We start from the raw sequence: 20,453 nt of genomic DNA, 5'->3' as shown, positions 1-20,453 counted from the left end.
TCTGGCACTCCCTAGTGAGATGAACACGGTACCTCAGATGGAAATGCAGAAATCACCCGTCTTCTGCGTCGCTCGCGCTGGGAGCTGTAGACCGGAGCTGTTCCTATTTGGCCATCTTGGCTCCTCAATCCGTAACTTCATTTTTAAACTCAAAATAATTATAAACTATTTGAAGTATACAGAAAATAATATAATAGCATTTTTTATATATAGCATCCAGCTTTAAAAACTATGTTTTATGATATTCATTTCAGACCTCTCCCTCTCTTTCTTAAAAAAAATTTCAGATATAACCCAAGCTTAATGTTTATTATTGACCATTTCTTTAAAATTTAATTTTCCATTAGAATTCTTTGACTTATGAATTATTTTGGAAATTAAAAATTTTCCAGATGCCTGGGATCTTTTGGGCTGTTTTTTGGGTTGATGTTGGTCAGAGACTACAGTCCATGTGATACCAATTCTCTGATATTTCCTGAGATTTGATTTGTTGCCTAGGTAATTTTTTTTACTTTTATTTGTTCTTGAAAGTCAATATTTATAATCAAATTGTTGGGATAAGTTTCCATATATTTCCATTAGCTTAATCATATTCATTGCATTGTTCAAATTATCTATATGCTTATTAATTTTTTATCTCTTTGATATATCAATTTCTGAGAAAGAGACATTAAAATATTCCACTGTGGGTGTGTATTTGTCAATTTCTCCTTGTATTTTAATTTTTGTTTTGTGTGTTTTGGAGCTATAATGTTGTGGGAAAAGAAAGGCATAGGATTATGCTATTTTCCTGGAGAATTTTCTTTTTAATTTTAGGTAATACCCTTTATTATTTCGCAAAATACTTGAAGTCTGTTTTGTCTACTTTGTATGCCAATATACAAGCTTTCATTTGTTTATAATTTGCCTGGTATTCAGATGCTCCTTGACTTACAATGTAGTTACATTCTGATGAACCCATCATAAGTTGAACACATCAAGTCAAAAATGTATTTAATATACCTAACCTAATGAACATCATTGCTTAGCGTAGCCTACCTTAAACATGCTCAGAACACTTACATTAGCCTACAGTTTAGCAAAATTATCTAATGCAAAGCCTACTTTATGGTAAAGTTTTGAATATCTCATGTAATTTATTAAATACTATACTAAAAGTGAAAAACAAAATGGTTGCATGAGTACTTGAAGTACAGTTTCTACTAAATGGAGTGCCTAATGAGTATGTATTGCTTTCACGCCATAGTAAAGTCAAACAATCATAAGTTGAACCATTGTAACTCAGGTACCATCTATCTCTCTCTCTATATATATGTGTGTATATATATATATATATATAGTTTCATTTTTTCTGCCTTTCAGTGTCATTGTGTTCTAGGTGGGTCTCCTGTAAGAAGCATTCATGTGGATTATTATTTTGTCTGTTTATTTTTAATCTAATCAGATAGGCTCTGTGATTTAGTAGGTAGTTAGTTGTATTACTTTTTTATGACTATTTACATAATGTATTTTATGATCTCTTCATTTTTTCTGAAAATGAAATTATACTAATGTATGGGTGTAATTCTAAATACTACTTAGACTATATTACATATTTGATCTTGAAACATATCTTATATTTTTCAAAGATAAATTGCTGAGACTTAATTAAACTAAAGAGCTTTTGCATGGCAAAAGGAACAGTCAGCAGAGTAAACAGAGAACCCACAGAATGAGAGAACATTTTTACAATCTATACGTCTGACAAAGGGCTAATATCCAGAATCTACAATGAACTCAAACAAATCAACAAGAAAAAAACAAACAATCCCATTAAAAAGTGGGCTAAGGACACGAATAGACAATTCTTAAAAGAAGATTTACAAATGGCCAACAAACATATGAAATAATGCTCAATATCACCAATGAACAGGGAAATGCAAATCAAAATCACAATGTGATATCACCTTACTCCTGCTAGAATGGCCATAATCAACAAATAAAAAATAGTAGATGTCGGCATGGATGCAGTGAACAGGGAACACTTCTACACTGCCAGTGGGAATATAAACTAGTACAACCACTATGGAAAACAGTGTGGAGACTCCTTAAAGAACTAAAAGTACTACTACCATTTTATCCAGCAATCTCACTACTGGGTATCTACACCCAGAAGAAAAGAAGTCATTATATGAAAAAGATATTTGCACTTGCATGTTTATAGCAGCTCAATTTGCAATTGCAAAAATGTGGAACCAACCCAAATGCCCATCAATCAATGAGTGGAGAAAGAAACTGTGATATATATATATATATATATTTTTTAGTACTGATTTAGAAGTTTTACGTTCTTTTGCAGTCTATTTTTTTTTAGTGGTTACCTGTACACTTTGACACACATACACACAACGAAATACTACTCAGCCATAAAAAGGAATGAATTAATAGCATTTGCAGCAATCTGGATGAGATTGGAGACTATTATTCTAAGTGAAGTAATTCAGGAATGAAAAACCAAACATCGTATGTTCTCACTCATGAGTGAGAATTAAGCTATGAGGATGCAAAGACATAAGAATGACACAATGGACTTTGGGGACTCAGGGGGCAAGGGTGGGAAGGGGGTGAGGGATAAAATACTGCAAATAGGGTGCAGTGTACACTGCTAAGGTGATGGGTGCACCAAAATCTCACAAATCACCGCTAAATAACTTACTCATGTAACCAAACACTACCTGTTCCCCAATAACCTATGGAAATATATATATATCTTACGTTTTTATTTCCTTTTCTCTCCTTTCTTTGAATTGATCAAATTTTTATGTTTTTAGTACTGATTTAGAAGTTTTACATTCTTTTGCAGTCTATTTTTTTTAGTGATTACCTGTACCCTTTTGACACACATACTTGACTTACACAGTGTAAAGTGAATCCTTCTGAACAAGAAAAAGACCTTAGTACATTTTGACTGTAAGCAATCATATTTTTCACACTGACATTTCAGCTCTACCTTATTTTTAAACTCTTCAAATGAAATATTAGAAGATTTTTACATTCAATATTTATTTTTATTTACACTTTTTTTTTGAAGTGAGGTCTCACTCAGTTGCCCAGGCTGGAGAGCTGGAGTGCAGTAACTCAATCATAGCTCACTGCAGCCTTGAACTTCTGGGCTAAAGTATTCCTTCTGCCTCAGCTTCCAAAGTAGCTGGGACTATAGGCACACACCACCATGCCTGAACATATTTACCAACTTTTTTGTTTAATAGTCCTTTTGTTGCCATTATTTCTTCAATTTAATTTGCTTTTATCTTATGAGGGCCTGTGTTTGGTATTTCTTATTCTTTGTTGATTTCAACATTTATTTTTACTTTGCTTTCATTCTTGAATGACAACTTAGCTTGATAAAGGATTCTAGGTTGAAATTATACTTGAAGATATGATTTCATTTTCTTCTGGCCTCTGTTGTTGCTTTTGAGAAGTCTGCTGTAAGTCCAATTATTCCATTTTTTATTTTCCACTGATCTTAAGATATTCTCTTTTTGATGCTACACAGTTTTGCTTTGACGTATTTAAGTGCAGATTTATTTCTATTTTTCCCTTTCTGGCCTCTTTGCACACCCTCTTTGATGTGAGGATTTGTGTCAATTCCAGACATCACCTCTTTGAATTTTCTTTATTTTCTCTATAAACCTTTCTAGAAATCCTGTTAAATAGATGTATCTTGGACCTCTCACTTGAAGGAAACTAAAATATTTCACCCCCCAAATATACTTCTTTTATATATTTCAAGACAGCTGTGCAGAAGGCCTGGAAATATAAGAATAGCTGAAAAGCTGTCTTTTCTAGGGAGATTTGCTTCTGTAGAGAAAATCTGCATTGACAAAGCCAGGCTTTCTCTGAGGCTCTCCCTTGTCCAATTCAGGAAAAATTAACCGAGAATTTGACACCGTTAAGTGCCTAAAGAAACACTTACTACTTATTCTCTCTGAGGGCTGCCACCTGTGAGGTTTCCTCTACATAACAAGACCATCTTTACTAGCCAGGCTTCCTCTCTATTCCTCCCATAACCTGGTCTTGCCATCATAACCTGATTTACCATCAAAACTTGTTTTGGGCCATTCTCTGAGCCCCTGTTATTTCTGTAACTTCAAGATGGTATAAAAGCGTCAAGCATCTTGCTTTTCAGATCTCTGTACATGTCCTGTGCATGCTAATACACTTGTATGCCTTTCTCCTATTAACCTGCCTTTCGGCAGTGTTAAAGCTCTTTTAGAATTTGTCTAGCAGGCAAATAAATAAATAAAATAAAATAAAATAAATAACCGGCCTTTTTCTAGTTGATTTTTCAGCAAAACTTCTAAAGGGAAGTTTTCTCTTGGCTCCTATGCACACCATCTTTCATCTTGCTTACTTTCCACCCTTTATGTTTTTTACATTTAAAAAAGTCTCTCCATGTAATATGCTAGGATTTTTCTTCCAGTTAGCTAATTTTCTCTTCATCAGAGTCCAATCTGTTATTTAACCAATCCATTAATTTTTCTTTTTATCTTTTATTTGCAGATTTCCATTTGGTTCTTTTAAAAATTTTTTGTGTTCTTTTGTCATAATGTCTTATTCTTTCATTATGAATTTTATTCCGTCTTTAATCTCTTTAGTCATTTTAATATTTCTTTTATACTAGCTTCCAGATAATATAAAATTATTTGAAACTGGACGTGGTGGCATGTACCTGTGCTCTCAGCTACTTGGGAGCTGAGGTGGGACGATCCCTTGGGCTCAGGAAGTCAAGGCTGAAGTGGGCTATGGTCACACCACTGTACTTCCAGCCTGGGTGACAGAGTGAGACTCCATCTCTAAAAATATAATAAAAATAAAATAAATAAAATAATTTGGAAATGATATCTGCTTTTCTATGGCAGAGACCTTTGAATCCTGAGAGAGCTTTGGATCCTCACTCATGTTGGATCTTTACCTCATATACTATATAATTAAAAAAAATTATAGCCTGATCTTTAGCAAATTTTTTTCCTCTGTGGTAATCCCCGTGGTAATTCCTGTGGAATATCCTTCTAGAGATATTTTGGATTTTCTTCTTCAAGGAGCCCTGGGCAACCAGCCCAGGAGCAACATCTATGTCAGTCTCAAACTGGGGAAGTCCCATATCACAAGGAAAGTGCAAATTCAGCCTCCAAGCCTAGGATTGCTGTGTGCATGGGGCTTCATTTTCTCGTGGGAAACTTTCCTTTCCCACCCTGCTCTTAGGGCTGAGGCAAGCCTCTTTGCTATTTCCCTGGTGGGTAGGTGGACTTTGTCCAGTTCCTTTATACTGAGGTTGTAGCGCTGTAGGATTCTAGCTTGATGTAGAGGTCTCAGCCGCCACTGTCCTCTTTGCATGGCCCACCCTTGTATCTTGTCCTAGTGTAGATGGGAGGGCCTATTTCCCAGCATCATCTGGGCCCCTCTGCTTCTCCCATCCCAAGGCCACTGCTGCATCCATTTGGACATCCTCTGCCTTTCTGGAACCTGGTCATTTCCGTATTCTTGGAATTCTTCATTATTTCTCATGAGCTTAGCTGGGCATTTAAAAACAAATTCTTTTTTATCCTGTTTTACTCAGCATTTCTAGATATTTGTAGCTGAAGTCATTCTACTTTAGCTTGGCTGGACATGTTGACAGAACTCATTTTTTTTCTGTGGAAAAATGCAACATATTGTACATACTATAGGTTTTTTATTTAACAGCTACATAAGTTGATATAGAGAGTTGAAATGTGTTTACACAGTGCTCAACTGTGTAATTAAGTAACTTACACAAAAAATATCTGCTTAATAGAATGTTTGGTACAAAAGACCTAAAGCCTTTTTAAATTAGCCTTTTTCCTTTTAAGCTTTTAAAAAATTATTTGAAAAATATTCTGTATTCTGTGGACATATTTAAATTATCTCACTAGCATGTGACTATAGACTTAATGGAGAAAAATTCCTAGTGGTTAGATAACACTCATATTGCTATATATGGAGGGATAAGTAAATTGTTGAGTATGTGAAAAGTATCACATGGAAACACCGACAAACCAACAGGTATGTATTTTAAAATTCCCTCCACAAACAGATTCTAGAAGTTGCTACTAACCTCTTCAGAACAAAAAGGGTCAGGGAAAGGCTGGATAAGGAGAAAGACAAAATTCTCAACTGTATCACCCTGGTATAGTGAGTCAGGACTAATCACAGGCAGAACACCCTAAGGTTAGGGGTTAGAATGTCTATTCCTCATCTTCTGGCTACTCCGTTTTCATTCCACCTTTCCACCTTCTTACTCTCTTTTTATTTTTTTTTTTTTAGACAGGGTCTTTCTCTGTTGCCCAGGGCTCAAGTGATCCTTTTGTCTCAGCCTCCCGAGTAGCTAAGACTATGGGCGTGTGTCACCATGCTCAGCTATTTTTTTTTTTTTTTTATTCTAGAGACAGGATCTTGTTATGTTGCCCAGGCTGGTCTGGAATTCCTGGCCTCAAGGTATACTTTCACCTTGGCCTCCCAAAGTGCTGGGATTACTGGCATGAACCACTATGCCCAACCCATTCCACCCTCTTTGATAAAAGCACCAATTTCCTTTGAGGAAACCATTCTCCACGAACCTGTGTAGCTTCCGTGGGACTGTAATTGAAGGGGTGTGATTGTCTCTGGATAATTCCAGATTGGTCCTTTTATCCTGGGAATTTGAAGCTTGAGCTGAGTGAAAAAGATCAGAAAAATGATGAAAGAGGCACTTTCTATCAGTTCTATCTGGATTCCAAGAGCTGCCCTCTTTTTCTGGGTTGGGGAAGGCACAGATTTTTTTGAGCTCTATTTCCAGCTTTATCTTTTATTTAGTGGTCTAGAGGCCACTCCTTAATTTGGGCTTTATGTTTTACGCACACACTATCTTTCTCTGATAATATTCATACAAGAATTTCTGTTTTAACTTAAGCCAGCCAGAATCAGTCTCTGTTCTTGGTCACCAAGCAGCCCTTGGGGTGCTTTTCTTTACACACAAAATATATTTCTGATGAAAATAGCTTTTGATAAATTGTCATTTTAAAACTCACTATTTAAGTGAAACCAATGGTGAAATAAGTGTAAAACAATCATCTTTGTATGTCCATTTTGGAAATCAGTTATTTTCACATTTTAAGTTGTCTTCAAGTGAGTTTTACCTGAATTGTGCTTTTATTTATTTATTTATTTATTTATTTATTTATTCATCGAGATGGAGCCTCACTCTGTCACCCAGGCTGGAGTGCAGGTGCACAATCTCACCTTACTGCAACCTCCGCTTCCTGGTTTCAAGCAATTCTCATGCCTCAGCCTCTCGAGTAGCTGGGATTACAAACAAGTGCCATCATGCCCCATAAATTTTTGTATTTTTAGTAGAGATAGGGTTTCACCAAGTTGGCCAGGCTGGCCTCAGGTGATCCACTCGCTTTGGCCTCCCAAAGTGCTGGGATTACAGGTGTGAGCCTGGACTGATTGTGCTTTTAATGAATATAGTTGATTATGCCATGGCTGTGATATAACTTGACTTGGGGCCTCTCTAACCCTGCATAGTCAATTATGGTATGCATATGAGGCTCCACTGTGTGTACAAAGCAAAGATATTATCTTATTATTAAGCTTGTATGGACAAGACTTAATAGGAGTTGTGTGCAGGCTGGTCAAGCACCTCTTGTGGCCACACATTTGCTGAGTGGAAACAGCAGATTTGGCTTAAGTTCCCTTTTTTGAACTTTCATAATTAAGAAAGGACTCTCAGTGTTTTATCATTTTGAAATTGCAATATGTAATAGGAACTAATGAATCACTTTGCCATTATGAAAACCGAAGTAAAATTAGAATGTTGTTTTGCAAAAGCACATTGGCAGTTGTTCTGCTCAGAGTTGTGTAAGTTGCTCTATGTGTGGCAGTTCCATGAGCCTTCAAATATATCTACACCCTGACTTCTGGCCTCTGTGGTTTGGATCAGCATGTTCTTCCTGTTGAAGTGCCCCCTCCACTGAGACTTTGACTGCTCAATTCTACTCATCTCCTAGGGCCAAACCAAACATTACCTTGCCCTGAAACCTTGCTGAATTTCATCCAGCAGAATTAGTCATTCCATCATTTTATCCTTTCTTCATCCCACTGAAGATCCTATTGCCTCATCTAATAGATTGTGAGCATGTTGGAGAAGTGGGAGAGGGCACTGGCTCAATGCTTTATGCAGACTCAATACCTGTAGTCAAATTAGCTTGTCTCCTTACGTACTGAATACCCTGCTCCCTCACTGAACAGAAAACCCCTTTAATACATTTCTCAGATGATCTAATACACGCAGCATTGTCAAGAGACCACAATTATTTGCAGAAGGACTTCAATAATGCACAGGGTGGAAACCAACATATCCTCATTGCCTTATTTATTTGTTTCAGTTTAAATGCTATCAAATGTTTCACACTGAACACTCTGAATTGGGGAGATTCAGCAATGCTTTTTAGGGATAAATCCCTTTTACTGAGGAAAAAGAACTTCAATTTACCAATCAGATAGGAGAGAGATATTTCATTAGTTTTCTTTTTTCCTGACTTAAAACCACATCTGTTCCAATTTGGAGTTAGCCATGCTCCTGCTCATCTCTTGGTAAATAGGAGTTTGAACAGTGGCCTTCATGGGTCCCTGTGGCTCACGTGATCCAGTGTAGAGGCCACTCCTTAATTTGGACTTTAAGTTTTATGCGCACACTATCTTTCTCTGGCCACTACACTCTTTGTATTTCTGTCTGCTCAGAATGTTCTACCTTTAGTTCTTTGCCTAGCCAAATTCTGCTCATCCTTTGAGACCCTACTGCTACTCTACCACTAACTTTAAAAAAACACTTTGAGTGCCTTTTAGTAGACAGGGAGACAAGGCAGATAAGAACCTGCATTGAAGAGTTTACGTCCCAGTAACGGAGAGAGATAAACAAGTAAAAATAAGTAAGATAATCATCAACTGTGGCAGATTTTCTGAAACAAATGCACACTGTAGTATGACAGCGTGCCTGGGAGCAGGGTTTTTTCAGGAAGTTTGTATTGAAAGGCCTCTCAGAGGAGGTGACTTTGGAGGTTAGCCCCAAAAGGGAAGGTTTTGTTGATCCTTCTAACTGTGTTCAGCACCCCTTCTTGGTGCTTTTATTATCACTCTTGTTTCTTAACACATCACATTGTTAGCCACATCTATGTATTGCAGTGATGCCTGGTAAATGTCTAACAAAAAGCCCAAATTTATAGTGTTTGCCAATTTCTGTGGTGTAAATACTCTCACTCTCACCATGGCTGATTTCAAGCTACTAACTTGATGTCAATGAAGTGGAATTGAGAAGAGATGCAGAGAATTGGCTCTTGGGAGCCAATGAGAGCCAGCTTGAGCCAGCTTCAGCATGTCACTGTGCCTGTCTCTCCCACCAGGCTGTTGACTCTCTTTGAGGTAGTAGTAAATATTTAATGAATCAATGAATTCACCCATGTACAGGTACCTACTCAATCTAAATCCATTGTTTTTAGTGTTATTATTATTAACCATAGACTCCAAAGATGACACATGAATGGGAATAAGAGTTACGTAACTATTGTATGTGCCTTTTTGAAATTCAATGATAAAAATATTTATGAAGCCATCAGAATTCTTTACAATATTGGTTCTTCTCATAAATCAAAGGTTTGAACAAATTAGGAAAGGAAAGAAGAAAGATTTATCTTTACAAGTATACCACATACATCAGTATCAAGGCAAATAATATGTCAGAAAATAAAAATAAATTTAGAAAGGTTATACGTTCTACTCAGACAAAGGAAATCAAAAGCTGTATTTCAGACCTTGTAATGAGCAAAAAAATTTGGCTGTAACCTAACCATCACTGTTTCTCATCAAAATGTGGGGGACATGATTTTATTTTCTGGGCATACCTTAATATGCTTTATGTAGAACCTAAAACATATCCTTATTCATGAAACACATGAAAACATAAGCTAGTGAGTTTTTATGATTCTTTATCTTAGTGGTTATTTCCATAGACTTTGACACAGAAAAATGGTAGAGGAAAGACTTTTAAAAATACATATCTAAGAAAGATTCAAAATGTTTAAAACCAGAATGATTTATAAATGATTCCCCAGACTGATCTAAACACAATAGAATGTTCTCTGGGTATTTGACATGGTTGGAGCTATCCCTTCCCTCCATTTCTAGTACGGATGGCTTTCATCATGCACTCCTCGTTAGCTGAAATTTTATACTTAAAAAGCATAGGAGATTAAAGAGCTTCAATCTTTTTGTTACTCTTCCCATTGAGAGGTGAATTCAATGGTTACACATGAATAAAAACTGGAGCAGAGAGACATTTTTCCTTCCTTCCTTCCTTCCTTCCTTCCTTCCTTCCTTCCTTCCTTCCCTCTTTCCCTCCCTCCCTCCCTCTCTCCCTTCCTTCCCATCCTCCCTCTCTCTCCACCTTCCCTCCTTCCCTCCCTCCCTCCCTCTCTCCCTTCCTTCCCATCCTCCCTCTCTCTCCACCTTCCTTCCCTCCCTCCCTCTCTCTCCACCTTCCTTCCCTCCCTCCCTCCCTCCCCTCTCCCCATCCCTACCTTTCTTTCTTTTTTTTTTTTCTTTTTTCTTTTTTCTTTTAATTTCTTCATTCTTGTGGTAGAATGAATAAATGGCCCGGAGGATGTTTATGTCCTAATGCCTGGAACCTGCAAATATGTTACCTTCCAAAGTAAAGAAGATTTTGTAGATGTGATTAAACTACAGGTCTTGAGATGTGGAGATTATCTTGCATTATCAGGTGGACTAATGTAATCATAGGATTCTCATAAGAGCAGGCAAGAGGGTCAGAAGATAGGGAGAAGATGTAAGAACAGAGGCAGAGGTCAGAGAGGAGAAAAGATACTACACTGCTGGTTTTGAAGTTGGAGGAAGGGGCCAGGGGAATGTGTGCAGCACCTTGTAAACTTAACAAGGTGAAGAAATAGGTCCTCCTCTGGAGTCTCCAAGAAGAAGAAATGCAGCCTTATATATAGATTTTGGAATCCTGACCTCTAGGACTGTATATAATAAATGTGTGTTGTTTTAAGGCACTAATGTTGTGGAAATATGTTAAAGCAGCAATAGGAACAATCTCATCAAAAAGTGGGCTAAGGACATGAATAGACAATTCTCAAAATGTCCAACAAACATGAAAAAATGCTCAACATCACTAATGATCAGGAAAAAGCAAATTAAAACCACAATGAGATACCACCTTACTCCTGCAAGAATGGCCATAATCAAAAAATCAAAAAACAGTAGATGTTGGCATGGATGCAGCTATCAGGGAACATTTCTACACTGCTGGGGGGGAATGCAAACTAGCGCAGCCACTATGGAAAACAGTGTGGAGATCTTTTAAAGAATTAAAAGTAGAACTCCCATTTGATCCAGCAATCCCACTACTGGGTGTCTACCCAGAGGAAAAGAAGTCATGATTTGAAAAAGATACTTGCACACACATGTTTATAGCAGCACAATTCACAATTGCAAAATGGTTACTAACCCAGATGCCCATCAATGAACGAGCGGAGAAAGAAACTATGGCATATATATACAATGGAATACTACACAGCCATAACAAGGAATCAATTAACAGTATTTGCAATGACCTGGATGAGATTGGAGACTATTATTCTAAGTAAAGTAACGCAGGGATGGAAAACCAAACATTGTATGTTTTCACTGATATGTGGAGCTAAGCTATGAGGACACAAAGGCATAAGAATGATATGATGGACTTTGGAAACTTGGGGGGAAGAGTGGGAGAGGGGCAAGGGATAAAAGACAACATATATGGTGCAGTATATACTGCTCGGGTGATGGGTGCACCAGGATCTCACAAATGACCACTAAAGAACTTATTCGTGTAACCAAATACCACCTGTACCCTAATAACTTATGGAAAAAAAATAAAGCAGCAATAAGAAACGAATGCGCTTTCTTCCTTTCTTTTTTTTTTTTTTTTTCTATTTTTTTAAGAGGTAGTAGAGCAGGGTTGTCCAATCTTTAGGCTTTCCTGGGCTACATTAGAAGACGAAGAATCGTCTTGGGCCACACATAAAATACACTAACACTAACGATAGCTAATAAGCTAAAATTTAAAAATCACACACATACAAATCTCATGTTTTAAGGAAGTGCTAATTTTAGCAAATTTTGGAAAGCTTTCCAAAGTATAAGAGAAAGGAAGAGGTGCTAATAATTCTACTACTCTTCTAGGCTCCATTACAGGTAATATTTGGACATATTTCTATCTAGATTATTCTATTTTTAAAGAAATGGCTGAGGTAATATTGTGTATATAGTTTCACATCCTGGTTTTTTTTTTTCACATAAGTAAGTTTATATCACAAGAATTTTCCAAAAACACCATAATGTGGCAATGACTAATGTTGGGTATTCAGCAGTTTTAATTCTTTTTTTTTCTGGAGACAGAGTTTTGCTCTTGTTGCCCAGGCTGGAGTGCAATGGCGCAAGCTCGGCTCATCGCAACCTCTGCATCCTGGGTTCAAGAGATTCTCCTGCCTCAGCCTCCCTGAGTAGCTTGGATTACAGGCATGCACCACCACGTCTGGCTAGTTTTGTATTTTTAGTAGAGATGGGGTTTCTTCATGTTGGTCAGGTTGACCTCGATCTCCCAACCTCAGGTGATCCGCCCGCCTTGGCCTCCTGAAGTGCTAGGATTACAGGCCTGAGCCATTGCGCCCTGCTAGTTTTAAATTCTTATCATAAATAATAATGAAATGCATATTTTTGCATAATTCTTTGTGTATACTGTGGTAAAATATACAGCATAAAATTTACCATTGTAACCATTTGAAACTGTTCAATTCCATGGCATTAAGTATATTCACAATGTTATGCAACTATCACCACTATCTAGTTCCGGAACTGTGCATAAATCTGCCTGAATTTCACACCATTTCTGCATAATAAATTCATAGAGAGGAGAGTATTGCATTAAAAGAAAAAATAAATATTTTAAAGTACATCCAGAAAGGTGGTACTCATTTGCTTTTCTGCATATAAGAATACTGGTTATAACATTCCAGTTAGTCCTTATTTACACTATCATTCAAAATGCCTTTGCTGATTTATGAGTAAAAAATAAGATCTTATCTTTTATTTTGTTTGCATTTGATTATTATGAGGCTGAACATTTTCTAGTATGTTAATTAACTATTTTATTTTACCATGTGAAATGTCCGTATGCCACCGTGGTTCATGAGAAGGTGAAATCACAACTCTGCTCTCTGCCCCACCTTCCTGATTCAACTAGAGGACTGTATTCTTATCTGCTTTTTATCTTAGTTTCTGTGAAGGATTTTATTGGAAGAAAGGATCCCTTGGCTAATGTTTGAAAACGACAAATCTGGACTAATGGTTTTCAAATATTTGTGTGTATAAGTAATACCTGAGAAATGTGTTAAATATACAGATTTCCTAAGACCTATCTCAGAAGTCTCAGAAGCCAGGAGATTTGCATGTTAATCTGGTGCTAGATTATCTCTTGCAGACTGCCCAAAACCCACATTTTGAGAAACGCTGTCTTATCTTGTTTCCCATAGACCAGGACTCACAAGATGATTCTAAATCTAAGATGATCTTGAGTGGGGTTTAATAAAACCAATGTGGTGTTAAATAAAACGGAATCACATAAGATGAGAGATTTTCTTTTGCCTTCTCTTTCAGTCCTTCTGAATAGATTAAGAGAAGTCTCAGTTCGATGTGAGCGCATCTTTAACGTAGCACATATTAACCACCCTTTTAAAAAAAACAGAAACAAGCCTTAGGCTCAGAGCTTTTATCAGGTAATAGTATCCGCTTAAATTTTAATGGCATTATTTTTTATTCAGTTTATTTGTATGGTTACCTTTTAATTATGAAAAATTATATTACAATTTTAATTATGGTAGTGATATTAAGATATTAGGAAATAACAGTAGAAGTATTATGGGTAAAAATAGTGAAGGTTGTAATCAAATGAATCATATCTATGAATTACTGGTTTGGAACATGAGCTGCTGTACAGAAAGAGCAGATCTAAATCCAGAGCTGGGTTGGGGGTGGTTTGGAAGATCCTTTGAAAGGGGACAGAAGTGGAGGTGGCTAAGGAGCTTTGGAAACAGCATTGGACACTATGTTCTCGGTGAAGGGACAAAGAGGGACACTTTTTCATAATTTTTACCTTGTGGCTCGTACTGCCAGCCACTTTAACAGGGGTGATGCACTTTGCTGTTTGTTTCTGCAGATGATTCAGGTTAAAACAGAAGAACTTATGTCTACCTTCAGCGACACATACGTGATTCTTTGCAGGACTGAAGAGTACTAGGCCTTGCCAGCTGGCAGCCCAGGATTTAGCAGAAGGTAAAAGATGCTGCTGTGAAAAGTTACAGATACTTTCCCTTAGCCTCTTCTCTAATGCCATGGAAGAAAAAAAAATCACTGACTCACTATGCCATGTAAGGCATAAGAAAGACTCTAAGAGAGTTTGTAATGGATTCCCTTTTGAAGCTTGGTAGAGACTGAATTATTATTGACTAAGAAAGTTTCAGGCCAAAAAAAAAAAATCCAAATATTATGGATTTGAAAAAGCTGATTTTATTATTTTTTTAAAATTTTTATTTTAAAACATTTTTATTTTACTTTAAGTTCTGGTATACATGTGCGGAACATGCAGGTTTGTTACATAGGTACACATGTGCCACGGTCGTTCGCTGCACCTATCAACCCGTCATCTGGGTTTTAAGCCCTGCATGCATTAGATATTTGCCCTGATGCTCTCCCTCCCCCGACTCCCTGACAGGCCCCATTGTGTGATGTTCCTCTCCATGTTTCCATGTGTTCTCATTGTTCAATTCCCACTTATGAGTGAGAACGTGCAGTGTTTGCTTTTTCTGTTCCTGTGTTAGTTTGCTAAGAATGATAGTTTCCGGCTTCATCCATGTCCCTGCAAAGGACATGAACTCATTCTTTTTTATGGCTGCATAGTATTCCATGGTCTGTATGTGCCACATTTTCTTTATCCAGTCTATCATTGATGGGCATTTTGGGTTGGTTCCAAGTCTTTGCTATTGTGTGTATATATATATACAAACACACTATATATATAAATACACTATATATATAATATATATATTTGAGATGGAGTATCACTCTTGTTGCCCAGGCTGGAGTGCAATGGTGTGATCTGCAACCTCCACCTCGCAGGTTCAAGCAATTCTCCTGCCTCAGCCTCCCAAGTAGCTGGGATTAGTAGCCTCCCAAGTGGCATGAGCCACCACACGTGGCTAATTTTATATTTTTAGTAGAGACAAGGTTTCACCATGTTGGTCAGGCTGGTCTCGAACTCCTGACCTCAGGTGATCCACCCGCCTTGTCCTCTCAAAGTATTGGGATTACAGATGTGAGCCACAGTGCCCAGCCAAAGAAGCTGATTCTAAACCAACAACCACGGTGTTTTCCGATAGACTGTTTAGCATTCATATAAGAAGCATTATTTACAATGCTAACAATTTTCCTTTCACAATAATCATTTATCTAACTGGCTGTAAGGTAGGGTAAACTATAGTTTACCCTATTATCTGATTTACCAAACAGATCTTGGTTTTTAAAATGTTAAATCATGTTTTTGGAATAAAAATTGTAAATGAAGAATGCTTGTCACCACATGTTAGTAATGGAAACATTCTATTATTTTTAATTTTATGTATGTACAGACAAGAGCTATATGGGAAAGTAGCTATTACAGACCCATTATAGTTTCATCATTTATAACCAGGGTTGGTAGTAAAGCAACAGAAATACATCTTCAATGCAGAACTTGCTCCCAGCATCTCTTTCCTTTCATCCTTGACCATATTGCATCCTGGACAGGAGGAAGACATCCTCAGCCCACCGCCCCTTCCCCTCTAATGTGGGCTGAGTGTTGGGTCAACTGATGAGCAGTGGAGACTCTTCATTTTGCTTTGTTGGTGCCTTGGAGGCATGTGAGGGCACAGCCTCAAATTCCAGAGATCTTGCCTTCAGGATTTGAGGCGGGCGAAGATGTGAAAGAAGACCTTTAGCCACTCAGTGTTATCAAAAGCAATCACCAAAGAAGTTTTTGCATCTGGCATTGTGTTGGGACGTCCATCAGCAGTACCATACGGTCTTTTTAGTGGACAAGTATTTACACCTTGTTAACAGCAGTGTACACCTAGTGGAAAACTCCTATTCATGGCATGGCAGAATTGTAAACATTTCCTCCTTCACCAAATTTGTGGATGGAATAAAATGTAGCCTTAAACTTTATTGGCTTCTCTGGTCTTCCATCTGCGGGGCCCAAAAACTTTCAGAAGTGGGAATACTGTGGCATCTGCTAATGATGATTGGAAGAAAGAGTAGACATGACAGTATCTATGGGTGCAGTACCAGAACTATTACGAAATGCTTCCAGCTGCGATTTCAGAGGAATCCCCCCTGAACCCCTGTATGTGGTTCTCCTATTTCAATCACACTTCTAGCTATGACTCTGCTTATACAAGATGAAGTTGATGGATTCATTAGAAAGTTTCCACTGAACTTGTCTGGTCCAATTTCTCTTTCCTCAAGGGCATGGACACAGCTTTGGTTCTCCTTCCTGCACTTACCTGTCTGCTGCTCCCATTCTTCCCATTAGGGCATAGAAGATTACCTAGCAGGTGAAGGCACCCTACACTATTTGATTTTTAATGGAGAAACCCTCCAGTCAGAGATAAATCTTACTTGGAGTCTAGGTAGCTATAAGTCTGAAGTGTCAGTACGGCATTTCAGCACTTTCAGTAGGAGCTCCCAAGGACCAAATAAATCACAGAACCAGCCTTTGAGATACTGAATTTGGCTTGAAATAGAATGTGAGGTGATGATTCTGCTCTATTATACCAGAGGCCAAGTTTTTCCTGAAGTAGCCATAGCCAGGTGAGGGTGGCCTTCTGGAGGAGTAAGGTTTGAGAGAACTATGTTGGAAGTCATTAAGAGAAAGAGCCTATTACCCAGCTGCTTCCTGTTCAGAAGCAAGGGCCCTGGTGGTTGGTACAAGATAAAGCTAAGCACGAAGTCTCCTCTCTTGATAATCTAGATTGACCCAAAACAACTGAGTCTATAAAGAACCCAGATTATGTCATGTGCCAATCTGTCACACACCGGAATGTATATCTCATGATTCAATAGTTTCTGTTGTGTATGCAGTTGTGATGTGCATGTCAATTCCCATCTTTCTTAGGTAATGTGATAGTGCAGAGTCTTCATTGTCCTTGGAGAATAAGATGCATCATGTAAGGTGGCAGTCTGCTAAGATTGCTACTTTAAGGAAGAGGTGCTTCTGCAAAAGAAACGTTGAAGTTAAAAACGACTAATGATCAATTGATTGGGCTTGGACACAGACCCTAGCACTTGAGTACCTTACACTTTTTAACTTGCACTCCAGCTTTGATAAGGCTTTTCCTGTGATTGTACAGCCAGGAAATAATAATTCTCTTGGCTTCGCTCTTGGTTGACATTTGGGAAATGGCTGCCCTTTAGAACTTGGCTCTGATCTCTTTGGTATTTGCCTGATGTCTTGAGACTCCATTCTTCTGAGCTCCTGGTGTCTTAGATTCTCCCTGAAGTTAAGAACACTATCAATCCTCCAAACCTGCCTCTTATACTGTGACAACTGATAATGTACTAAATTCAAATGAAAATCTTAGGCAAGACCCTTTAGGGTCTCCTACTCTTCATATGAAACTGCATTTTTATCAGTATAACAAATATAATTTTCAAAAGTCACATAAATTCTACCAGTTTGAAAGTAAAAGGGGTTCAAATGCTTTGCATCATGTTTCTAGGGTTTCTTAGGAATTTTATATGAAAAGCACTTTTTACTTCCTGGCCAGCCAAGAACTCCAACTGATTTCAGCTGCTGCTATTTGGTGTGTGAAAAAAAAAAATTCCAGAGAATTTTGTTATCAGTAATGCTATGCAACCTGGCATAACACACTTGACAATATCAAAAGAGATGCTATCATATAAATGTAACAGGGAGCAGAATGCAGTTGTGTTTCATGATTTGGCCAGAAAAAACAAATTACCTTGAGTGATCCAAGGCAACCTGACTTCATTAGACCCCCGGCCCTTGTACACATTACAATTCTGTCCCAGTAAGGAGATTATGAAAGAAAGGTTTTCATGGCTCTCACAAAGGAGATCCTCTCCTTTTCAATTACATCTGATTTATGAACTGTTTAAACTATTTCCCAAAGTCTGCCTTCACAGCCTCTCACTTGTCTGATAAACACTGCACAAAAATTCTGCTGGTTTGCAAAATACGACTCTTACATGTCTGAAGTCCCCTTTCGGATCCTGGGAGGAAGGAACATTGAAGTCTCCAAAGAGCTGCTGGTGACAAATGTCTACTGCATTTCCTGATGGCAGAGAACAAAAGTGAGACGTGAAAGAGAAAACATACATGCAGTGGAATCCTCTCTCCTTCAGCTCCTTTGGAGCCAAGTGCTGAGCTATCTGATTTTTATACTCCTACCCTCTCAGCCTTTCTCCGTCTCACACTATGGTCTGTTCTCCACAAATATCTCCTTTTTGGTTCCAAACCAGATGGAATTATAGAAAACAAACTGTAAGTTCCCAGGCCCACAACTTTCTCACAGCCAGGAAGGCAGTAAGTGACAGGACATGGATTACCCTCTCCTCCTCAGCCACCTCCACCTTCTTTTCAAAAGCAAATTCTTTAAAAAATATAGAGAGAGCATAACTCAGCAGTCATTTGGCAATGGGTGAGCATGGTTATCTTTCAAAATAATAATGACGCCAAACTTTATAGAAAAAGGAAACCGTTCTCTTTGTTCCAAAAACCCTACAATGTAGATAAATATCTCTCAAGGCATAAATACAAGGACATTTTTAGAACTGGCCCATTTGCTAGTCTAGACTTATAGGAAAGCATCATAAAACTGTTATTTTTCAATGGGTCAAATTCTCTTCCAATGCAACTCTATCTGCCCCAGAACTGAAAAGAATCCCAGTTTTAGAAAGAATTTGGCAGCCCTAGGCCAGTTCTTTTCTTATTCATCTGCTATAGATCTTGATCCACATCATATCAACAAGAGTTTTGAAGGTTTTTCTGTGTGCTTTATTTTTTAACAACAGAAGCATCTTCTACCTGAGCTCCTCAAGATGATTTCTCAGACTCTACTGAGTGTGAGGTGGTCTGAGTGTTTGGCCGGAAGGCAGGTTTGCTCCTCCTGGACCTAATGTCTTGGTCTTATGAGAGAATTTTGTGGGCCCCTTTGCCTCTTGCTCAAGGCACCAGTGAATATCATTTGCAGAATTAGGGTGTTGGCTCAAAAGAGACATAGTGTATTATCCCATAGAAAGTATGAGAGCATCTGGGAATTTTGAGGGCGTTTATGAGTAACATCTCTGGTAGACACATGAGATCAGCCTTCTTTCCGCTCACCACCACCAAAGATCTGGGGGCGGATGGGCAGAGGTGAGGTGGTGTGGCATGGCAGCTGGAACACAAGTGGAAATAGTCAACTTGGCCATACTAAAACCCTATTTGCCATCTGTGTGTGAGGCCGTTCCAGCATTTGGTGTCCAAGGACACCTAGTCCTGGCTTCACTTGCCTTCCTATTTTTAAGGGGGAAAGGCTTCATATACTTATTTAAGCAAAACGAAAAAAAAAAAAAACTTGAATATCAAGTAATTGTTGAGAAAGCAACACAGTGATAAAATTTTAAAATATACAAATCAAGACTATATGGCATCAATTTTGCTAGAATGATCCATGAACTTTAAATATCAAGGAGCAAAATCTTGGACATTGGGCATTAGTTTTACTAAGATATCTTTCAATTCAGAAGAGGACAAAGTTTTTACGTAGTTCCCTGCATCAGTGATGGGAGTGTTGAGTTTTCATGTTTTTTGAAAAAAGTAGAAGTTAAATTACTTCTTTTGACTGTCCAAGGTGGTGCATTTTATGGAAGAAGAAGAAGGCCCTGTGCTGGGAGTCTTACATTTTGCTATGGCCTCGGTCAGTAGCTGAAAGTGGTGATATGGAGCTCCCCTGCCTATCTGGGCCTCAGTCATTCTTTCTGCAAGGAAAGACTAACGGGGTTGACATTTACTGCCTTCACTGAGGTCTCTTAAAGTGTAATGACACTCTGGGCATGGAGTGGATTTTAGTAAGAGTGATGTGATTCACCTGCCCTCTGAATTCATGTGCAAGATGTGAGCAGAAGCAGGAGCAATGGAGTGTGTGAGTGTGTGTGTGTGTATGTGTGTGTGTGTGTTTAGAGCTAAAAGTAGTGACCAAGGACAGTTGAGCTGCTACAAGTTTCATTTTTTTATATTCAGTAGAAATCTCCTATTGCCAAATCTT

General features: G+C 38.0%; 2 long non-coding RNA genes and 1 pseudogene across 2 annotated transcripts; 2 read left to right on the top strand and 1 right to left on the bottom strand.

Annotated features, from left to right (window-relative positions):
• The first annotated feature begins 293 nt into the window (after nt 1-293).
• LOC129057886 (uncharacterized) lies at nt 294-16,065 on the top strand. Its single transcript, XR_008522664.1, has 4 exons — nt 294-498; nt 13,750-13,868; nt 14,309-14,424; nt 15,934-16,065. It is a non-coding gene; the product is annotated as an uncharacterized LOC129057886 (long non-coding RNA).
• Nucleotides 4,236-4,313, top strand: LOC112132462 (U7 small nuclear RNA; annotated as a pseudogene).
• Nucleotides 15,729-18,702, bottom strand: LOC112132322 (uncharacterized). Its single transcript, XR_002914137.2, has 2 exons — nt 18,394-18,702; nt 15,729-17,678 (listed from the first exon to the last, which is right to left on the bottom strand). It is a non-coding gene; the product is annotated as an uncharacterized LOC112132322 (long non-coding RNA).
• Nucleotides 18,703-20,453: the final 1,751 nt, after the last annotated feature.

The sequence above is a fragment of the Pongo abelii genome, chromosome 11, assembly GCF_028885655.2.
Source record: "Pongo abelii isolate AG06213 chromosome 11, NHGRI_mPonAbe1-v2.0_pri, whole genome shotgun sequence".
Classification (NCBI taxonomy): Eukaryota; Metazoa; Chordata; class Mammalia; order Primates; family Hominidae; genus Pongo; species Pongo abelii.
This window is presented reverse-complemented; position numbering and strand designations above follow the sequence as displayed.